This window comes from Mustela nigripes, chromosome 6 (genome assembly GCF_022355385.1).
Source record: "Mustela nigripes isolate SB6536 chromosome 6, MUSNIG.SB6536, whole genome shotgun sequence".
NCBI classification, from domain to species: Eukaryota; Metazoa; Chordata; class Mammalia; order Carnivora; family Mustelidae; genus Mustela; species Mustela nigripes.
Genome location: NC_081562.1, coordinates 51216726 through 51234419, shown reverse-complemented (window position 1 = coordinate 51234419; position 17694 = coordinate 51216726). Strand labels below are relative to the sequence as shown.

Sequence of the window (17694 nt, the reverse complement as noted above, 5' to 3'; positions counted from 1 at the left end):
CCTCCCACCTTATTCGTCTTAATAGAGGGAGAAGACATTAGGCAGATGCGATAATAGTTGAGCCATATTTTAGTTCAGTTTCACATGTATTAAACGTGTCTTAATTAGTATAGGTATAATAGTAAGTTTCCTCTCCTTTGAGCTCTTAGGGGAGCTCATAAAAATTGATGTTTGGAACCCGAGTTTTTATAAAATCCATTTTCATATTCATTGGTCTGTTGAATACCTTGTGAATGCTGAAGCCTGATACTCAACTTCATTACATTTTCCTTGTACAGTCTTAACTGTTTGGATGACAAGCTGTGAGCTCTGAGTGAAAAATGATTTATTGTATCATATACCCAGAATATTTCCTTTAATAATATTGACCTGACAGTTCTCACTGCTCCTAGTATTATCACATTACTATAGGTCATCTACATGGCTTCTTCGCCCTTTTTTCCTAGACTTATCTCGGCAAGTCACTTCTTCCAGATGACTCAACAGAGGATGCTAAATCAAGCAGAATTTGGGCAGCTGCTCTTTTGGAAAGGATGCTGAGGAACAGGTACTTAAGAACTGAAAATAATTAGAAACCAAAAGTTTGTGGTTTAAAGAAACTGAATGTCCAGGATGCTCATTCTCTTGGTTCAGTAAGCATGAGTAGCTACTGCCTCTAAGCCTCATAGGAAAATCTTTATGACCAGAAATATTTCCTGATGGTGGATTTTAACACCTGAGAACCTCTGCTAGGGGCAACAGGATAGAGTCATTTTGTTGATTCTTAGATTTTAAAACTCATAGAACCTGTGTCCTTAGATTTCCTTTTTCTTCCATGGGTGGACATTGGAGGCTGGCACATGCTCCTGAAATTGAAAAGGTTATCTAGGCATAGAGAGCAAATAAAAAAAGATTGATGAGATACAACCTACTGCATGTACAGAGTACCAGCAGTGTCTTACAGTTCAATTACTGAATATAAAAGTGGGCAGTGATCAGATGGCTTTGTAGGTCCCATTATGAAGTTTGGATGTTGGTTGTTTTTTGTTTTTAAAGATTTTATTTATTTATTTGTCAGAGAGAGAGGGAGAAAGAGTGAGTGAGCACGGCAGACAGAGTGGCAGGCAGAGGCATAGGGAGAAGCAGGCTCCCCGCCGAGCAAGGAGCCTGATGTGGGACTCTATCCCAGGACGCTGGGATCATGACCTGAGCTGAAGGCACCGCTTAACCAACTGAGCCACCCAGGTGTCCCTGGATGTTGGTTGTTAAAGGGAGTTCAAGTGATGATTTGTTTTGATGAAAAATGGAGAAAGGATTTGACAAATAAAATAAAATGGGAAGGACTTAATTGGATATTGGGAGATAAGTTGATGTCCAGTTTTCTAGTGTGGGAATTCTAATTGCAACATTTAGATGGAAAAGATAAGATAATTGAATTTTTGGACATTTTGAGGTTGGGATGCTTATGGAAATATTCAGGTGGATGTTCCTAGCAAATGATTGGATTTCTAATTCTGTGGAGAAAGATCTGAGCTAGATACAATTTGGGTGTTAAAACCAGGAAAGTAAATTGGATGACTCAGAAAACGAACGAGAGAATCCATACAGAGGCAGAAATTTAGTTCACTACCAATTCTGCCATACTTAACTGTATGGTTGGGGATGGCATGAAGTATTCAGGAAAATTTGAAACAAATTAGAAGGTGGAATTTGAAAAGTTCCTTGGTGTGAAGTTGAAGTGGAAGTTGTATGACTTGGGCAACTGGTTAGATGGTGGTGATATTTCCTAAATTACGGGTTACTGGAGTGGGGATGAAGAGGTCAATCAGGGTGCTAGGTAAGATTTCTCGGAATTGTAGCAGTTAATTAAAAATAATCTTCTGACTTTTCTAATGTAGAACATTTTTGGAGGAAGGGCAAGATGGAGCTGTTTAAGAATTCTCCTTTCCAAAAACCAGAACTGTTAACTTACATAATATTCCAGCATTACCTATGATTCTCTGATATTGATTAGAAATTTTCCTGGTTTGTAGGAAAATGAGATGTTGAGTAGATCTACAAACCTAGGATTGTCAAAAGAAAGAACAAATACAAAAGTTGGTTTTAAACATAACTGTTCATAAGTGGTTTGCCATATACCCAAGACTAGAAGCTTGCTTGAAGCTATGTATTATACAGCCTTCATAAACTAGTCAGGTCTTCCAGGCCTGGAACCATTTCTAGGTGACTTCATTTCTGCTTTGATCTGTTGTATTAATTTAAAAATTTAACTCCTAATGGGCAGTGTTACTTTTGTATTTCCAAAAAGTTGCAACCTCCAAAATCCCCCTACTACTGTGAAGATTTTAGTGGCTTTTAATTTCTTACTGAATAATAGCCAAGTTTGAGTTGGTATTCAGGGGCTGCTTTTATTTAGACCAGTGCTTGTCCAGTACAAATATAATGCCATGTGTCATTAAAATTTTATGATGGTCACATTAAAAAGTAAAAAACAGGTGAAGTTAACTTTAATACATTTTATTTAACCTTATATATTCAGGATATTATCTCAGCATGTAATTAAAAATTTTATTAATGAGTTAATTTATATGCTTTAAAATCTAAATATATATTACACTTACAGCTTGTGTGACTTACAGTGCTAAAAGTTACATAGTTGGTCACCTTATTAACAGGCCGTCTCAATTCAGATCCTACATGCACTGAAAATACTTGATCTATGTTTTGATTTTGTAACCTCTACTGTTGGAAAAATTAGATTCACATATCCAAGTTCTTCCAAACATACATAGAAGTTTTCCTATAGCTGAATCAGGTATCAATTTTTAAGTTTACATTAATTCACTTTAAAACTTTAATTCTTCAGTTATAGCAGCCATATTTTAAATGCTCAGAATCCAAGTGTAGCCAGTGTCAGCCGCGGTGACAGTGCAGGTCTAGACCAGTACCTTTCCAGCTGAATCCCACTTACTTTGCCTCTGTGCTCCAGCTGAACTGCACTGCTTGACTTTCACGGACATACCTAATTCTTGCTTCATTATGCTTTTAATGGCACTATTCATATTGTTCCTTGAAACATCTTCCATTTCCTGTTTCTGTATACCCAAGTCTTGCCCGTCTTCTAAATGTTACTCCTGTGTCGCCTCCAGGAAGTGTTGTTGATTATTTCTGGCTGAAAGTAATTTCTTCCATGTGCATTTCTGAAATATTTGATTTGCACTTCTCTTACTGTTTTTCTAGTTTATGTCTTGTATTACAGTGTTTTCAGTCTGCTCTAGTTTGGTTTCTGTACTCATCATTCCTCTGAAATTACTCCTCTGCAGCACCACAAAACTTCCTTTGGCCAAATTCAAGAGTCATTCCTATAGCTTCATCTTTCTCAAGCTCTTAGCACTCTCAGACATTGCTGATTATTTCATCTTTTTTTACTTAGGTGTTTTTTGTTGTCATGAAATAACACACATAAAAGAATATGTTGAAATATCTTACTTATAGTTTGAAGTGTACCATCATCTTAAGGTACAGAATATTGACTTTGGAGCACTTCTCTGCCTTTACCTGATGGTTTCTCTCTCATTCCCTACTCCCAGATAACCATTATTCTGAATTGTGTGTTAATAGTTCTTTATTTTGCATTACAGTTTTACCACATATGTATGTGTCTCTAAATATTATATTGTTTGTTATTGCTTTTGACCTCTCTGAGTGAGTAGAATCAAATGTATACTTTAGTGACCTTTTTTGTTCAGCATTGTTATTGAGATTCATCTGTAGAGATGCAGGTCGCTTCCATTCATTGTCATGGCTATATAGTATTCTTCATAAAATATACCACAATTTATCTATTCAAGTATCTATGAACATTGAGATCATTCTTAAGTTTTTTACTGTTATAAATAAGGTAGCTATGAACATTCATTCTTGAACATGTTTCCTGCTGTACACATTCAAGTTTCTCTAGGTCATTAATACTCAAAACATGTGGTTCTCTAGTCAGCAGCATCAGTATCAAATGGTAACTCATTACTCCAAACAAATTATTGGACCCCACCCAGACTTACTCTATCAGGGACTTTGGAGTTGGGGGCCTACTAATCTGTTTTCACAAATTCTCCAGGTGATCCTAATACACATTCAAGTTTGAGAACCATTGGTATAAAGGTACCCTGTGTAAGATTAATTTGGATCTCCTGATTACAATTTTTGGCTTCCGTATTCTTGAGATATTTTCTTTCTCTTTTATTTTCTGTGATACTTGAGAAATTCTGATGAGGAATGGTTTGCATCTGGCCTAACATTGTAGACTCTAAAAAATACACAAAGAAAGCCTGTTGCATATATTCGATGGCTAAACTCTCAAGGCTTTGGCAAATCCTTAACCTGAAACTATTTTCTTTGATGATCAGTTAGCCTGCTTAAGGACATTCTGCTCAGCCTTTTTGCTGGCTGCCATCTAATCAATTTACCAAAAAGCTATATAAACAAGACATAACTGTTGCTAGATTATACTTTGTTTTCTCAGTTTTCTCACCTCTTTCCTATGGTGGTGGTGGGTCCCCCCCCCCCCCGCCTTTCTTTTAAGATTTTACTTATTTATTTGACAAGAGAAAGCACAAGCAGGGGGAGTGGCAGGCAGAGGGAGAAGCAGACTCCATGCTGAGCAGAGAGCCTGATGTGGGACTCGATACCAGGACCCTGAGATCAAAACCTGAGCTGAAGGCAAACACTCAACTGACTGAGCCAACCAGGCGCCCCTGCTTTTTTTTGTTTTTGGTCTTTTTTCTTTGATAGTTTTTTCATTGTCTACCTCATGTGACTAAATTTCCATGTAAGTAACTAAATATCTTTAGTTTTCTTTAACACACCACAATCCCATCTTTCCTCCTGCATGATTTGTTACTCCTTTTCAGTGTCTTCTGCCAGGTCTTCCTCCTTTGCTCACTCTTAATATTGGAGTTCCCTGGGCCTTAGTCTGAGCTCCTCTGCTATCCTCTGTCTAGATGTTTTCTCTGGGTGATCTTACCCAGGCCTGATGAATGACTCTCAAATTTCTGTCTCAAGCTTGACTCCTACCCTAGGTCCAGATGTGTATGTTCACCTTGCTATTTGAGATCTCCATTTGGATGACTAAAAGATTTTCAAATTTTGTATACCAAAACAAAGCTCTGATTTTCATGCTGCTTTGACTCCAAACCCATTCTTTTTCTAGTCTTTTCTGAGTAAATTATACAACAAATATTAGTTGCTGAAGCCAAAAATCTAGAAGTTATTCTTACTCTCTTTTCAATTCCTATGTTCAGTTAGTTAATAAGTCCTTTCAGCTCTTCCACATCCCTATCTGTCTATCTATCTGTCTATCTGATATCCAATCTATCCATTGTCTTGACACCATCATTATGTCTTGCCTTAATTGCTGCAAAAGCCTAAGCTGGTCTCCTTGTTCCGTGCCCAGTTGTAATTCATTTTCCCTACAGGAATCAAAGTTGTCTTCAAAAACATGTATCAGGGGTGCCTGGGTGGCTCAGTGGGTTAAAGCCTCTGCCTTCGGCTCAGGTCATGATCCCAGGGTCCTGGGATCAAGTCCCACATCGGGCTCTCTGCTCAGCGGGGAGCCTGCTTCCCCCTCTCTCTCTGCCTGCCTCTCTGCCTACTTGTGATCTCTGTCTGTCAAATAAATAAATAAAATCTTAAAACAACAACAAAAAAAAACATGTATCAGACAGGACATACATATCCGTCCCTAAAATATAATCCTCCAGGGATTCCCACTGCATTTAGAGGAATGTCCAAATTTCTTGTAATAGCCTTCAAGGCTCTATATGAACTGGCCTATGCTCTTTTCTCCATATATTTCTCCTATCATGCTTCTTCTACTCTGGTGTACTTTCTATTCCCTATCCACTTTCCACCTAGGGCCTTCATACTGTTCTTACTAGAATGCTGTTTCCCTGGATTTAGGTCTTCCCATGTGATGCCATCCAATTTATTTTTTATTCTGTTGCTCATGTTTTGGTGTCTAAAAGGATTGCCTAATCCAAGTTGACTTCCTTGTGTGTTTTATTCTAAGAAGTATATATTTTTTGCTGTTAGATTTATTTATTTATTTATTTTTATTTTTTTTAAAGATTTTATTTATTTATTCATGAGAGACAGACAGAGGGGAGAAGCAGGGAGCCTGATGCAGGACTCTATCCTAGGACCCTGGGATCATGGCAGGAGCCGAAACAGACAGTTAACCAACTGAGCAACCCAGGAACCCTGCTCTTATATTTAGACTGTGGTCTCTTTTGAGTTAAATTCTATATATTATGAGAGATAGGGGTCCAGCTTTATTGTATTACACATGGATATCCATTTGTGATGTCCCAACACCATGTATTGAAAAGACTATTCTTTTACTCATTGAATTATCTTGTCACTCTTGCCGAAAATCAGTTGACAGTAAAAGTGAGGGCTTATTTCTGGACGCTAAGCTCTATTCCATTTATTTATTTGTCTATCCTTATGCCAGTACCACACTGTCTTGATTACTATAGCTTTGTAGTAAGTTTTGAAATAAAAACTTTTTTTTTCCCTTTTTCAAGACTGGTAGCTATTCTGGGGACACCTGGGTGGCTCAGTGGGTTAAGCCTCTGCCTTTGGCTCAGGTCATGATCTCAGGGTCCTGGAATCAAGCCCCACAACGGGCTCTCTGCTCAGCAGGGAGCCTGCTTTCCTCTCTCTCTCTCTCTGCCTGCGTCTCTGCCTACTTGTGATCTCTGTGTGACAAATGAATAAATTAAAAAAGAAATCTTAAAAAAAAAAAAAGAAAGACTAGTAGCTATTCTGGATCCCTTGAATTTCCTTCCTGTGGATTATTTAGGATCAGCTTCAGTTACTGCAAAGAAGCTGGCCGAATTTTGATGGGGATTACGTTGAATTTGTACATTAATGTACATCACTGGGATTACTGCCATCTTAACAATATTGAGTGTTCCAATACATGAAAATGGGATGTCTTTCCATTTATTTGTCTAAATTTTTTCCACAAAAGTATAGTTGAAAAAAATAGTTTTCAAAATACAAGTTTTATAGTTCTTTTAAATTTGCTGCTAGGCATTTTTTCTTATGAATGCTGTTATCTGTGGAACTTTAAAAATTTTTCACTTTTAGATTGTCCATTGCAAGTGCATAAAATACAATTGTTTTTTGTATATTGTTCTTGGGTCCTGACACCTTATTGAACTTTTTTGTTAGTTCTAATAGATTTTAGTGAATTCTGTAGAATTTCCTATTTATAAGATCATGTCATTTGCATATATAGTTTTATTTATTCCTAGTGCCCCCCATTTTAAAATCTTAGATGTCCTTAGATGCCCCCCTTTTCTCTAGTTGCCCTGACTAGAATCTCTAATACAGTGTTGAATAGAAATGGCAAGGGCAGATGTCTTGTTCCTGATCTTAACGGAAGAGAATTTAGTCTTTCACCCTTAAGTGTGATGTTAGCTGTGGGTATGTTGTATTTTCATTTACATTAATCTCAAAATATTTTCTTGGGGTGCCTGGGTGGCTCAGTCAGTTAAGCATCTGTCTTTGGCTCAGGTCATGATCCCAGGGCCAGGATGATGGGATGGAGCTCCGCATTGGGCTCCCTGCTCAGGGGGGAGCCTGCTTCTCCTCTCCTTTTGCCTCTCCCTCTGCTTGTGCTCTCTCACACTCTCTCTCTCTGTCAAATAAATAAATAAAATCTTTTTAAAAATTTTCTTTATCCTATTGAGAGAAGTTTCCTTCTATTTCTTGTTTGTTGTTTGTTTTTATCATGAAGGGCTATTGGATTTTGCCAAGTGCTTATTCTATGTCTATTGCAATAATCATGTTGATTTTTGTCCTTTATTCTGTCGATAATGGGAACTGACTTCTAAATGCTAAACCAACCTTGCACTCAAGTCTTAGATCATGATCATGGTATATAATCCTTTTTATAGGTTGCTGGCTTGGTTTGCTAGTATCTTCTTGAGAATTTTTGTGTCTGTATTTTTTTCTTTTCAGTGTAACAGTATTCATTGTTTTTGCACCACACCCAGTGCTCCATGCAATCCGTTGGTTCCCCCAAGCTCCCACCCCCCACCCCTTCAAAACCCTCAGATTGTTTTTCAGAGTCCATAGTCTCTCATGGTTCACCTCCCCCTCCAATTTCCCTCAACTCCCTTCTCCTCTCCATCTCCCCTTGTCCTCCATGCTATTTGTTATGCTCCACAAATAAATTGTGTCTGTATCCTTAAGAGATGTTTGGTCTCCAGTTTTCTTTTTTTGTGAAGTCTTTGTCTGGTTTGGCATCACAGTTTTCTGATTTCAGAATGAGTTGGGAAGTAGTCCTTCCTATTTTTTTGGAAGCATTAGTGGAAAACCAGTAATTAATTATACTTTATTTTTTATTTTTTAAGTTTTCATTTAGATTCCAGTTAGTTAACATACAGTTATAATATTAGTTTCAGGTGTACATATAATGATACAGTTCCACGCATCTCCTGGTATTCATCACAACAAGAGCCCTCCTTAATCTCCATCATCTATTTAACCCATCCCCCCATCCACCTCCCCTCTGGTAATCATCAGTTTGTTCTCTATAGTTAAGAGTCTGTTTCTTAGCACCCCTTTGTTTGTTTTGTTTCTTAATTCCACAATGGAGTGAAATCATACAGAATTTTCCTTTCTCTGACTGACTTCTTTGACTTAGCATTATATTCTCTGGCTCCATCCATGTCATTGCAAATAGAAAGATTTCATTATATTTTAAATGTTTGGTAGAATTCACCATTTATGTCATCAGGCCTGGGCCTCATAGGTCATTTTTTGATCACTAAATCAATGTTTTCACTTGTTATAGGTCTGTTCAAATTTTCCTTTTCTTCTGAGGTCAGTTTTGGTAGTTTGTGTCCTTCCAGGAATTTTCACCTTTCGTTTATTACTTAATTTCTTAGTGTATATGTAGTTTATAGCATTCCCTTATAATCATCTTTATTTCTGTAATGTTAGTCGCAACACCTGTTCTTTACTGATTTTAATCATTTGAGTCTTCTCTCCTTTTTTCTTGGTCAGTCTAGCTACAAGTTTGCCAGTTTTGTTGCTACTTTCAAAGAATCAACTTTTTTGTTGATGTCTATTTAATTTTCCTATTCTTCATGTCATTAATTTCTACCTTGGTCTATTATTTCCTTCCTTCTACTTATTTTGGGTTTATTTTGTTTTTCTTTTTCCAGTGTAGTTTAGGTGGAAGTTCAGGTTATTGATTTGAGAGTTTTGTTGTTGTTGTATGTTTTGTTTTTTAGTATGGGCATTTACAGGCATAAATTTTCTCCTAAGCACTGCTTTAGTTGCATCCCATAAGTTTTGGTATGTTGGGTCTTTTTTTTCATTCATCTCAAAGTATTTTAATTTCCTTTTGGTTTCTTTTCTGATGCTTGGTTATTTACAAATTCATTGTTTTACTTCCATGTATTTGTGAATGTCCCTTATTTCTTTCTGTTACTGATTTCTAATTTCATTCCATGTGATTGGATAACATATTTCACTTGATTTCAGTCCTCTTGAATTTTTTTTTTAAAGATTTATGTATTTTATAGAGACTATGTGAGTGTGAGTAGGGGGAGGAGCAGAGGGAGAGAATCCTCAAGCAGGTTCCCCACTGGGTATAAATAAAGTCCAATGTGGGCCTCAATCCCAGGACCCTGAGATCATGACCTGAGCCAAAATCAAAAGTTGGATGCTTAACCAACTGAGACATCCAGGTGCCACCCCCTGCCTTAAACTTCTTGAAGCTTATTTTATGGCCCAGTATTTGGTCTATCCTGAAGAATGTTCCATGTGAATTTGAGAAGAATATATATTCTGCTGCTAAAAACTAGGTCACCAGGCATCAACAGGTTAATATTTCTAATGGACTACCTAATTCTTCCTAAATTGGTAAAGAGGTTTAATGAATTCCAATAAAGATTTCAATAGATTTAAATTAATTTCTAGGGATTTTAAATGAATTTCTGTGATATCAGCTGGATGGATGAATAAGAAAGTAAATTTTTAAAATATGATTGAAAAGGAGAGACTGGCCCTATCAGATATTAAAAAAGTTATTGAGTGTAACCAATACTGGAAGGTCACTTAAATTAAATCCACTTAAATCAGAGACCGAATTTTCATAAATAGTTTTACTAAAACTTTGACTTGAAATTTTTTACTAAAATTATAAAAATAAAAAAAGTTAACTTAAATATTTTAACTCTTAGAAATAATTTTTTGGTCTTTTTTCCTGATAAATTTATTAGAATCATGAAATGATAATTTTCATTTCATATTTGATTTCAATTGATTCATTTTACAAAAATATCCTAGACTTCATTTTTGTAAGGGTTTCTAATTAGATCATTCTTTAATAAAACTTCTTGTGTCATTGCCCTTTTGGCCTTAGCTTCTGCCCTTTAATAGCCAGCTAACTGGACTGACATGTTCTATAGCTATGTTCACGATTTAAATAGTTTTCCATCACATTTATCAACCTTATGAAAGCCCTACGTATTTTGTGAGATTTGCTAGTTCACTTTGTAATGGATTTTCATTGCACAGCCTACAAGACATTGGGAAACACAGGCGTGAACATAGATGATACTGTGAAGCAGAGAAAGATATTAGAGGAGGCCCAGACTTTTTCTAAGAGTATTTTATTATGTTATGATTCAACACCAAAAACAGATTACATGGCCAATAAATACTTGAATTATGAGGGCACTTTGGTATATAAGAATTCAGTGTAGGATAAAGGTGGCTTTTTTTTTTTTTTTTAACTTTTAAGGTGACTTTAAATATGAGCAGGGAAAGTGGATCATTCTCTAAAAGTTTAAAAAAAAATTAAGAGAAAAAGTTAGAGCCATAATGTAACTAATGCCAGGGCCTTTGGCTCCTGCAACTCTTTGTCTCCTTTGAAGAGGCACAGACCCTTGGCTTGTAGTCACTTAGAAGATCTTAATGACCAGATACTTCCACATCATGAGAATCACTCAGTTTCCTTAGACTAACTTGGCTGAGAGAGGATGTCTTTCACAAAAATTTTATATGTTCCAATAACACAACAAGTGTTGGGTTGTTTTCTTGAAGTTTAGTATCCGCTCCTTATCTTGCCAAGGTCCAGGACAAAAGGGCAGGAGGATGGTTTCCTGATGCTTATTTTGTTTAGCCGTAGTTGGGCTTCTCTAACATCATTACCAGCATCTGTTTTCTAGAACCCTAGCAACGTTGTCAGTGGAGAAGGGCATTTTATCAGAGGAACATAAGTAGCAGAGCTGTTCTGAAACAGACCTTCTCAAGTGGTATGCCACAAATTGGTTCCAGATGTGCTAATGTGCCCTTCCAGTGGTGGAGCTCAGGGCCTCCTTGACTCTGGCAATTGTTACATAGTCTCTCCTTTTTAACTGTGTACCGTATAGTGATTTTCCTTTTCTTTCTGTGCCATGAATACAAGTTGGGGACCACTGTCCTCAACAATTAGCTGCAAACAATGGGAACATGAATAATATCATTATTCAAAGAGTCCTTTGGTTTAGGGAAGAAAATTGCAGACTGTAGCAGAGAATGGATGAGGGGGCAGGTTAGACTTTTCCCTGAATTTCTGAATTCGCTCCAGTTCTATTTTCACATTAGACTGTATCACTAATTTACATTAGTATCAGCCTTTTGCAGTTTTAACCTGTTCCTAGTCCTTTACACATGCCCAAATAAATACCAGGAGGAATAAAGAGTTGAGAAGTAGTCATAAAAAGGAAGAGGAAAATCAGAGGAAAACATTTGATACAGGGGTTAGAACGGACAGAAAGAAATCAGAAAATAATGCTCCCTGTATTGTATTTAAACAAAAATGAGTATATCTAAAAATGAGTATATCTAAAAAATCTAAGAACAAATTTAAAAACAAGCAAATGGGAAGATATTAGTAGTAACAGTATATATGATTTTCAATAACATTCTACAAATAAAAATCATTTTAACCTAGAAGACAAACATCTCAATAGAAAATAGCCAAATGACATCAGGAGATGATTGACAAATGAAGAGCTGCAAATGACCGATAAATATATGAAACATTCAGCTGCAGATATAAATGCAGATTAACAACTGAGAAAGTTACATAAGAAATTTGACAGATTTTATTTTAGTTTAGGGGAAACAGGACACTTATATAAATGCTGGTATTTGTGTAAAGTGATGAGCATTTTTATAGGTCAGTTTAAATGTTTTAAAACATTTAAAAAATGTTTTAACCTTCATACGTTTTGACCTTACATTTTAATTTAGGAGTTTATTCTGAAGAAATCAGAAGTGATACAAAGAGATATGAAAATGATATTCATTACAGCTCTATACTGTGATACAAACGAGAAGCAATTGAATTCTACAAAAGTGAGAGTAATGGATTTTGGATTAATGTCTTTGGAGAATAAGGTATGGAAAATATTGTCTGTGTGCTGCTTAAATTGGATGTACATTATTTAAATATACTATATGCCATCTAAGATACTCTTAATTGGAAGAGGGCTCATTTTCTCTGGCACTAAGGAAGAAAACAACAACAAAGATCTGAATTCAGACAGAAGATCCTGGCGTAAAACTAGGCAGAGTCAGGATCAATGAGAACTAGACTTGTCTCTGGAAAGGGACAGCAAAGAAGCCAGTTGGTCTTCTTTCAGAGTGTGGTTCCAATTCCTACAATCAACCACCATGGGCCCAGAAAGCTTCAAGCAAAGAGAAAACGTAGTGTTCACAGTTGGTAGTTGCTCAGGTAGAAGCAAACATAAGTCCCCTGGCAGAAATTGGACTTCATGCAGATAGACACAATTGTTTTTCTTTGGAACTTGGTCAGTGATTTTTTTTTTTTTTTAAAGATCCCATTGATGGTAAAATGAATTTTGATATTAGAGTTGTTAGAAATGAAAAATTTTGTCTGGAGTGAAAGGAATATACTATATACATGCAGTTGGTGGGAACTATTCTGCAATTTAGCAGTGAAGTCTAATCTGTTGAATTACATATGTATTATACAAAACTTCCATTAACATTTATTACATATATATATATATTTTATTAAGCAGGCTGCGTGTTGAGCAGAGAGCCTGATGTGGGGCTCAGTCCCAGGACTCTGAGATCATGACCTCAGCCGAGGCAGAGGCTTAACCCACTGAGCCACCCAGGTGCCCCTATTACATATATTTAAATGTTTACCTTAGGATTCCCATAATTATTTTTAGTCTATTTTCTTAATTTGATCTCCTCTGTTAGTATATTTTGAATCATTACCAACCTTTGGCAGTGAAGCTCAGGCATTTTAGAGTTTTTATAATTTCAACATTTTGGAAAAAGAGCTGTATTTATTTTAGCTACAGATTTGTGGGTTTTTACTGTTAGCAGGTGTATGAAAAGTCTTCCAAAACACTGGATCCCTGCACTGAGAGAGGAAAAAAGGAAGCGTGTTTAAGAGCACAGTCCCTGGAGTGAGAGCCATGCTCAAATTTCAGCGTTGACACATACTAGTTGTATGACCTTAGGCAAGTTATTTAAGTAGTCTAAGACTCAGTTTCCTCATTTTTAAAACAATGGTAATTGTATGGTTGAGAGAATGGAATGAAATAATGTAAAATTCCCATCATATAATATCCTGGTTACCATTTCTAAATCAAGATCTGTGAAACAAACTGCTTGAAAATGAGATTTATTTTTTTTTAACATCCCTTTGCTTTTCTTCATTGTAGTCACTCTTAACAATGATCATGCATAAGACACACCTTTGAAAATGTATAATCTCTTCCATGCTTTCCTTTTTAAATGATATATTCCCTATCCCAGCAAGTAGAAAAACGAGGTGCACTCCTGATTAGCATAACTTTGATGCAGAAAACAGAAAAGGAAAATTTATAGGCCAGTCTCATTGAACAAAGATGCAAAAGTCCCAAACAAACTAAAGTGTCCAGCAAACCAAATCCTGCAACACACAACTAAGACTTATACACCATGACCATATTGGATGTATTCCAAGGAATGCAGGACTGGTTTAACATTAGAAAATCAATATAATTTGTCCCATTAACAGAATAAATGAAATAAATATGATCACCTCATTTAGATGCAGTAAACCATTTAACAAAATTCAACATCCATATTCCTTTTCATAAAAAAAAGTAATTCTTAGCAAACTAGAAGGGAACTTCTTAAATCTCATAAAAAAGTATTTACCAAAAACCTAAAATAAACATATTAATAGTAAATTCTCTGGTATGTCCCTGTCGGGTACAGTTTTGAAACCTAAGTTTTGACTTCTTTTATTTCTGAAACAGAAATGAAAGAAAAAGCTTTTTTGTTCTTCACTATTAACAATTTTTGTTCTTTTAAAACTAATGTATTCTCCCATTTTATCTTACTTTGAAATGATATAGTCTTTCGTGTCTCCTAAATTATTCATTTTATTGTTAGTTTTCCCCAACTATTGTGTCCCAGAATTCTTCCTTTGAATGCTCAGTGCTTCTGCTTTAAAAAGGCAGAAAATCTAAATGTAAATGTGTTTTTCTCAGTGTGAAAACATTGAGATTCAGATCTCAGCTATGACTGTTCTAGAATTATCATCATCAGAACTATGGTAGTGTTGGTCACTAGAGTTGTGTCAGCTCCTGACTGGAATGGATCAGTTGTATTTCACCAATGATTGTCTACAGTCAGTCCTGTATTATTAAAATGTTCCTTGCTGTGACACTAAACTGGTATAAGGCTGATATAATCTTTTAATTATAGGAGTCTTAGAAGTTAATTTTATGCAGTATACATATGGTAACAGATTGGTGTACATCCTTGGAAGATCCCAGGAGCAACCAAGATGAGTGAAGAGCAGACAGTGACTGAGCAGGAGAGACTGCTTCTGTGAGCAGTCCTGTGGGTTGATTCCTCTCCTTACATTTGAAGAACTAGCCACGAGCCTTGTATGTACACTCATTCTGTTATTCATCATTGTAAATAATACATAGTTCCACATTTAAATAAAGCCACATTTTCAAAATTACAATGTGTCATATCTCAATAATAGTCTAATTATATACAAAAGTACCATTTTCATTTTCCATTATGCTTTGATAACATGGAAAAAGTCAAAATCACTTTTCTTGGTTTTCCTTAAGGGCAGCTGAATATACCTAAAATGCTATTTTATTATAAAACAGCCTTATCATAATTGGAGATTGGTGGGATAAATATTGCCCATGTAACTGATAGGTTTAGAGAAGTATGCTATTTTCATTATGTTCAGGAAAAAAAATAAGTACTTCTAATACAGTAGTTCATATTCTAGTATTAATTAGATTAGTACAAAAATTCCTGTTTGGCTGGAGTAATTTTTAAAGCTAGGTCTTAATGAATTTAGTTACTTCAATTACCTAGGATTTATAATCTGATTTTAAAATAACCAGTTTTCAAAGAATACAATAAAATATTCATAGTGCTAAAACTCTGGGGAGCTTAATTTAATCACTGATGACTCAGGAGGAAAGTCAGAATTTGCAGTGCCTCATTTCATAATGAACCTCATCTAATGTAGGGTAAAGTGAAAATTCTAGTTATTTGAATTTCCTATTGAATTATGTGTAAACATACATATTTTGTAAAGGTCATGAAAGCTTTGTTATATATGCTCGCATGTATTTTCCTATAATCCTGTTTACCTCTGTTATGGGCATTACAGAAAAGAGAGTTTGAAACTTACTCTCCTTGATTAGAAAGCAGACATGAAAAATTACTCTGGTCACTCTAGACCTGAATTTCTTAAAGAAGGACATGTGGACCACCTCTTCTAGAATCATCTGGGGTACTTGTTAGAAATGCAGATTCCTGACTTCTTCACCAAGCCTGCTGAATCACTGTATCTGGAGAAGATCCCAGGATAGTAACAGGCTCTCCAGGTAACTCTGACAAAAGTTTGAGACTCGTTGCCAGATGGCTTATGGATCGGAGCTCTCAACCTCGGGTAGGCAGCACCAAAATCATTCCTCCTGTGGATGTTGATACAGGAAAAAAGTGACAAAGATTGAAAAGGGTGTGTTACTTCCCACAGAGTATGAGAACAGGAAATAATATGTTCTGCCGTCGTCAGACCAAAGGAATTTTAGAGGCAAAGCTGGAAATAGTTCAGAGCTGTTTCATTCATATTTATAACATCATTGCTTACTTAAGGTTTAGATTTCCTGATGTGTTTTTCTTTATTGATATGAAGTAACCTAAAGTTACCTAAAGCTGAGCACCATTTGATTCATTTGGAAGGTGTTTTTATTATTTTAATGTTTTGCTTTTACCCCAAGCACTATAGCAAATGTCTCTTTGGGGTTTCTTCCCCCTGAATATTTTGAGTTTTCAGAGCTTTGGTTGTGATATAATATGTATTTTCATTAATGTAAGCCAATTTTACTTGTAGTTCTAGTTGTTATTGTTACTACTGGGAGCAGAATATAGAAGAAACTTTTCTTTAGAGGGAATATTTTCTTTTTTTTTCATTTTGTGCCACTGTGGGAAGATAAATGGATGATAGTTTTATTTGGTCCATTTGTTTTTCCTATGAGAGTTGAAACATGCACAGATTCACCACCTCCCTCCCTACCCCTTCAACAATACGCTTTCCATCCTCCCACCCCCATCTGAAGGGTCAGTCAACAGTGATTATTAAGCACTCATTACACTATAGGAAGTTGCAAAAGAAGACTCTACTCTCCTTTCCTGTATTCTGTTACTGCTGAGAATTCAGTCTGTATCCAAGTCTTGCTCCATAGCTCAATATCCACTTTTGCCCAGTGGCAGCTTTCACTAAGCCACAGGTCAATCATGAAGACCGGCCTTAGATTTCATCCACCTGTCTTCTCCAAAATGCTCCTCAGCCACGTGTACTGCAGGCCTTCTGGTTTTACTGTGGGCTGTTTTAAAAAAAATTTTTTTAAGATTTTATTTACTTATTTGATATATAGAGAGTGAGAGCACAAACGGGGAGTGGCAGGGGGAGAGCGGCAGGCAGGGAGAGGGAGAAACAATGTGGGTCTGGATCCCAGGAGCCGGGGACCACGACCTGAGTTAAAGGCAGACGCTTAACCAACTGAGCCAACCAGGTGCCCCAAGGTCTGATCATCAGTTCTGAATCCTAGTCTGTCCCTCTGTTTACAAGAGGAATGGGTTGAAACCATACTACTTTCTCTTTGCTATCTTGACCTTTTAGCCTCCACAAATAAGACACCAGCACCTGGAGAAGATAATTTCAGACAGAATCACAAAAGTAGGAAAGATACGGGTTAAAGCTTTCCAACACTACTTTGGGTTTTTAGTTGCATCACCCAGGGGATAAGACCTTAAGGGCTGGAAGCTTTTAGACCGAGAAAGCACCTTCCTGAATGCTCCTGCCTGTTCTGCTTTCCGGTTTGTATTACCACCTCAGAAAGATTTCCTTCTTTGAATCTCTCAAGTGCCCATCTTCCTTCCTGCTGATACCATACACTGTGCAGCCAAGGAAGGCCACGGATTTGGGCTGTGTAGAGAAGAAACTACCTGCCTAGTTTCACATGTGTCTGTGTATGTGTGTGCACATATGTAGGAGGGGGTGATGGACAAGCTGACTATGGGTCCTCCAACTCATGTTTTGTTTTCTTATTTTTTAAGATTTTATTTTTTGAGAGG

At 36.4% G+C, this 17694-nt stretch overlaps 1 long non-coding RNA gene across 1 annotated transcript; it reads left to right on the top strand.

Moving 5' to 3' along the window:
* Window positions 1-416: 416 nt before the first annotated feature.
* On the top strand, window positions 417-15046 carry LOC132019455 (uncharacterized). Its single transcript, XR_009404784.1, has 3 exons — window positions 417-547; window positions 12301-12447; window positions 13408-15046. It is a non-coding gene; the product is annotated as an uncharacterized LOC132019455 (long non-coding RNA).
* The last annotated feature ends 2648 nt before the right edge of the window (window positions 15047-17694 follow it).